Source organism: Egretta garzetta, unplaced genomic scaffold, assembly GCF_000687185.1.
Source record: "Egretta garzetta isolate BGI_Z169 unplaced genomic scaffold, ASM68718v1 scaffold130, whole genome shotgun sequence".
Taxonomy (NCBI): domain Eukaryota; kingdom Metazoa; phylum Chordata; class Aves; order Pelecaniformes; family Ardeidae; genus Egretta; species Egretta garzetta.
Genome location: NW_009258284.1, coordinates 285,742 through 291,639, shown reverse-complemented (window position 1 = coordinate 291,639; position 5,898 = coordinate 285,742). Strand labels below are relative to the sequence as shown.

The 5,898-nt window shown below is 43.0% G+C and overlaps 1 protein-coding gene across 1 annotated transcript in view; it reads left to right on the top strand.

Moving 5' to 3' along the window:
• Positions 1 to 3,186: 3,186 nt before the first annotated feature.
• The window catches only part of FBXO28 (F-box protein 28), a 23,130-nt gene continuing 20,418 nt past the window's right edge, over positions 3,187 to 5,898 (top strand). The window contains exon 1 of the mRNA XM_035892432.1: positions 3,187 to 3,207. The gene's annotated coding sequence lies outside the window, so the exon portion shown is untranslated. The remainder of the gene's footprint in view (positions 3,208 to 5,898) is intronic.

The following is a 5,898-nucleotide window of genomic DNA, read 5'->3' as shown; positions in this document are numbered from 1 at the left end:
TTCGCCTCCCGCGGCTGTTTGCCTTCAGGACCGGTAACAGCCACCCCCCACCCCCAGCACAGGCCAGCACCGCTGCTCCCGCAGGCGCGCTCCAAAACGCCGCCCGTGTAGGACCTGCAGAATGTACGCTGCAAATCCCAGCTCTTTCTCGTGGCCCCCATTCACGCGCGGCTCGCTTCTCCGCTGCCCGGGCATATTGGTCAAGCACCCCCCCACACCCCCCCTCCAGGGCTTAGAATTCCAGTTTTCATTTGGCAGTGGGTTTTTGTTTTTTTTTCTTTTTTTTTACTCAGCTTTTTGAGTTTATTTTACAAGACAAAAATGTTACAGGCCAAAACACGTGGCAATGGAGAACCAAAATTCTTCTGCAAATCTCTGCTGAATTTTTAGGTGCATCTAGCTGGTAAGGGATAAAATAAGGGGTATGCTTTTTTTAATGCCTGCCCCAAATACAGGTGCAAATTATTTCTGATAATAATTAGAATCACCATTTCTAAGCCTGTAAAATAAACCTGGAAATGTTTAGATAAAACAATCAACTAGAAAGGAGGTGTCAGATGTGTGTGTGGTAGGTATATTTTGCTAGCACATGCCTCTTGCAGGTCAATCGACAGAAGTCTCTGTTGGCACAACTTCTAATTTTTACATCTTCCACACAAAACTACAACCCCATCCCTGCTAAGGAAATGAAGCTTCAAGGGGTGCACCTATTTTTTTCCAGTTTTTGTCCAGGCTCTGTGACTCATAACGCGGTGGTGGAGGCTCTTGGTGCCATCTGGCCACGCATTTTAGATCACAGCTTCACTCCAACAGAGGAGACAACGCTTGCCAGGTTTGCAGGTAAAGCAGGGACAAAACCACGTGCACCTGCACATACCTCAGCAGCCTTTCTTACCTTCCCTATGGACTTCTTACTTTCCCTATGGCATCCCACATTTCTGCTCTTACAGCAATTCAGATGTGACTTCACTAGATAAGCATGACATAAATTTCCCAGAACGGGTTATTAATTACAGGAACGATTTTTCGTCTTATGAGCAGGGAGTAGATGGTTCCCCCCCACAGCAGGAAGAAACACGTGAGGGTTTCTGGCCGCAGGTTCTGTCTCCAGAGTGTCAACAGTTGGAGGTAACCAAGTCACACGCAGGAGAACTGGCAAGGGGCAGTGGTTCTTGGTCCTGCATATACAGGGCTGTCACAAAAAGGAAGAGAAGATGAGATCCGAAGGATCTGGAGCCAACGATACAGACTTCCCTGCTTCCCACTACTCTTGGCGGCCTGTCTGGAGCATGCTGCCGTTGACTAAGACCACATGCAGTTCCCTAGAAGCAGTCGCAGTAAGGATCCAGAGGAAGTTAATACTCATGGAATTGCTTGAAAAGCATCCAAGAAAAGGAAAAAAAACCACCACCAAACCACCAAACAAACCTGTAGCAGAATCATTCATCTTCTTTCCACAAGAAATCTATTTGATCTGAACCACAGAAACTTGCAGTAGCAGAAAGATGCTACAGACAAGAGTGGTAATGACAGTCAGTAGAAAGCAAGAGCATCACCTTTTCTTGCCATTGGTCCTGATCCAACGGGATCAGGAGGAGAGGGGCTGGGAAGACGCTGCTGTATTTCATGCCTTCAGTACACTACTTAAAGCTCAAAAACGTCAGTTAATTCCTTCAGTGCCATATCTAAGTAATTTAAACAGGAACTGCTCCTCCTATTCTCTGTTAGCTGGCCTAAAACTGCTTCCAAACCCGCCAAGTCTTCTTTTACAGTCCTGGCACAATTAAGAGGATTATCAGGCAACAACTCTTTTGCAATACTTTACAATAATTAAAAAAAAAGCTGTACCTGCCAGTCGTTTATATTTTAATAACCCATTTAATTCTTCAGCAAAAAGATGGCAAATGTGATTCTTAGACTGCTTCTAAGACAGTAATTTTGGAAAGAGTTTGTGAGAAATCAACACAACGGCACCAATGTCAGAGCAGGAGGCCAGCTGGTTTAGATTTGCTGTCCGCTGCCACCTACTGTTAAAACTCCACCGAGTCGAACTGCTGAGCTCTAGTTTCTCAGGGATACAGCTTAAGAGTGCAGAAAGATGGGAAAGCTTTGGAATTGAGAGTGCTGGGGGGGGGAAGAAGGGAACACATCAAGAGAATTGTTCACGCTGGGGCACAGCACTGCAGCTTCACAAGTTTGGATTCTTTCCAGCAATGTTGAGTGTCTGGCACTGAATTTGCACAGCTAGTCTCCAACTCAAGATAAGGCTTTTCCAGACAGTGATTCAGAGCAAAGGCCTCTCAACTAGTCAGCATTGTCAAATTTCCTCACAAAGAAAAAAAGCAGCACGGGAAAGAAAACTGATGGGTTTATACCTTCAGCACCTTCATGCAGCTCTGTTAATGCACCAGCTGTCCTCCAGTGGTTGTTAAATTAATTGTCACTATTTAATGTTGCATTTTTAATACTTAATTTGTTTTAAAATGTCAGAGCACAGACCTTGCAGTGAAAACAATCTTGGGGAAAACATGCAGCAACGACTGAGTCTACCTCCCGGATGGAAAAAGAATTTCACTAGTTCCAAAGTCTGCAGCTGAGAGTCATGAAATCATTAAGAGAATCTGCTAACCACACCAGCTAGGACATCCCATATTAACCCAGTGGCTGCTTCTGAAGCAGAAGCCTTTGCTCCATGCCACGTTCAAAAGACTACGTCAACAAGCATTTAGCAGATGTCAATTTTAAATTAAGACACAATGGCTTGCCACAACTTCTGCCAAGTCCGGTTCTTTAAGCACAAAGGTTTTCTTGGGCATTGAGGAGTGCTATAACAGCCGTACCTTCCTCCTGGTGATAAGCTACTTCTTTCTAAAACATCTGAGTCTGGCAACTGAAATTACTCTCTTCAGCTGTAATCTCCTTCAGGGAGTTTATCACATCAGTGCGTGCTTAATGAACACCATCACCAGGCCCCCACTTGAACGGTGTGTGCTCAGTTGAAAGGTATGTTTTGTTGTCAGATAAAGTCCATTTTGGTTGTGACACATACTTCATTACTCACACACAGGTGATTTAAAATCTAAACAAAAATTGTATTCTGTGACATTCCTGTGCCAAAGCTTAAACAAAAGCTAAATTTGCCTAACACGAGGAACAGCTGAGTTACATTTACCTCACTCCGAGGCACAAGAGCCAGTCTCCTGCCTTGTGAAAGCATTTACTTCTGTACAAAGTGAATATAAACTTTGTTGGTCACTGTATATATGAACTGGTAATGCATGTAAGCTACTACATGGGACAACAGAGGTTCAGGTCCAGACTCTGCAACCTTAAAGTTAATTAAAAAATATTTCTTGCTTAACTTGCACCCTCTCTGTAAACTAATCCCATTATCTAAGTTGTGGGAGTCACACGTGCACCCACTGCGCAAAGTACATACTCAATCACGTTACTCAGTCAGCTAATAATTATATGGAGCCAGCAGCACCCAGAAACCAGCAGCCCTCAGAAACTACTTTAGAAATTTGCATCAATTTTGCTGCAACCTATTCAGCTCTTGAGCTGATAATTTAACAACAGTTTCAAAGGGTGATTCTATAAAAGTAGAAAGTGATATTAATACCACTGTATGCAAGCATCACTCACAGTAAACAAAAGTCTTCCATTTAGTCCAGATCAGCCAGGAATTATTTAACTTCAGTAAACTAAAGCTTCTTCAACTTCTCAAGTTACTTGCTAGAAGAAAATGCTAATTTCCTCACTCAAAATTCTTTTCCATGTAATTTAAATTCAGATTTTTTTTTCCCACAGGTAATTTAACAATCAGCCAGCTAAAGCAAGTCTGCACTGTATCTTAAAGAGAAAAGAAATAAACTTCCTCTTCCATTAGTCCCCAGCATATTTGAACAAAATGTAGGCTGGCACACATTAGAGTTTTGTATGCATCACACACAGCTGCCATTCTTCTCAATAACTAAATTATATTCACTAGACTCACTCTGGATCCCTGTCAATTTATCTCAGCACAGATCCCAACAGAAGACCCTCTGCAACAAAACGTCTGTTTAAGGCAATGACAGCAATATGAGAAAGCCCTATCTGCCTGCAGTCACTCATCCAGCCCCATCAGGGATTTGATCAGTGAGGAAGAACAGGGAAGGAACTAAAAAATACACTCATTATCACATATATATTCTGCTGTTGCAAACAGGAATTCTGTGATCAAAATCCCATTCCTTACCAGAAATCTTAAGACACTGATTGGCCACACAGTGATGCTGAACCTTCATCCCAGCTGGACATTCAAAGAACATGGAGAGTTAAATTAACACTGCCATTTTACTGTTGCCTTGTCCCTGTTTTCTCAGCTGCCAAGAAGCCAGCCTTAGCTCACGAGAGCAGTCCCTCTGGCGTCAAGACAGAATGAAACCAGAAGGATTTCAGAAAACACAAAATTATTTCAAGATCAGCCTCCCCCAAATTTCTTTTTTGTAAAGTGGCTGCAGGACTGAGCAGACCACATCTTTGTTAATGTATTCTCCTGGTCAATGTATGTATTTTCTTTGCACATTTTCACACAGAGCTATGGTCCCCTGCCTCAGCAAATCAAACTCTGCTTTAGATAACACTGGCAGACATAGGTACATGGTCCAACCAAGCGACAACAGACACTTTGGGAGCTGTCTTTTTCTTATACATGAACATCATTGGTGCAGTTTGTCGTGTCAGCGATGTTTCACTGAGCTGAACTGATGAGACACAGAGAGACATTACTGATGTCTTCACTGAACTACCTTTATCATAGTGTAAATATGAAGTAATATACTAAAATCAAAGCAATTCCTTGGAACTTACACCAAAACTGAGCCACTCCTAATGGTGGAAAGTGATTCTCCGTTCTAGGGCTTGCGAACATCCTGCAAGAAAATAATACAGAGAACTAGCAAAAGTCATGACATCTAATTAAAACCTCCTTTTTGTTTAGATAAGCTATTTCACCAAGCTTACTTCTGAGTACATCTGTGTGAGGATATGTAACCTGACCAAGATAACATGCCATCCAGTACCTGATTCTGCAGTCCTCTTTCAGGGGAGGTATTTTGACTCCAAGAAAATAGAAAGGTTATTTGTCTAAACCTTGTCCTTTTTATTCCCCAAGTACATCAGTTTCCCTAATTAATACATTACACATCTACAAAACCCCACTTTCTCGTGGATTTGAAAATACTTTGTTAAATCTTATCTTGAAATTTAAAACAGAAAAACATATTAATGAAAACTTGACTTTGCAACACGCCTAGTCTGCAAATACTACTCAAGATTAGTCCGATCCCCATACTTTTCATAGAATCATAGAATATTTTGGGTTGGAAGGGACCCCTAGAGGTCGTCTAGTCCAACCCCCTTGCAGTGAGCAGGGACATCTTCAACTAGCTCAGGTTGCTCAGAGTCCTGTCCAACCTTGTCATGAATGCTTCCAGGGATGGGGCCTCCACTACCTCTCTGGGCAACCTGTTCCAGTGTTTCACCGCCCTCATTGTAAAGAATTTCTTCCTTATATCTAGTCTAAACCTACCCTGGTTTAGTTTAAAACCATTACCCCTTGTCCTGTCACAGCTGGCCCTACTAAAAAGATTGTCCCCATCTTTCCTATAGGCCCCCTTTAGGTACTGAAAGGCCGCAATCAGGTCTCCCCGCAGCCTTCTCTTCTCCAGGCTGAACAACCCCAACTCCCTCAGCCTGTCTTAATAGGAGAGGTGCTCCAGCCCTCGGATCATTTTTGTGGCCCTCCTCTGGACCCACTCCAACTGTTCCATGTCCTTCTTGTGCTGAGGGCTCCTGAGCTGGACGCAGTACTCTAGGTGAGGTCTCACCAGAGCAGAGTAGAGGGGCAGAATC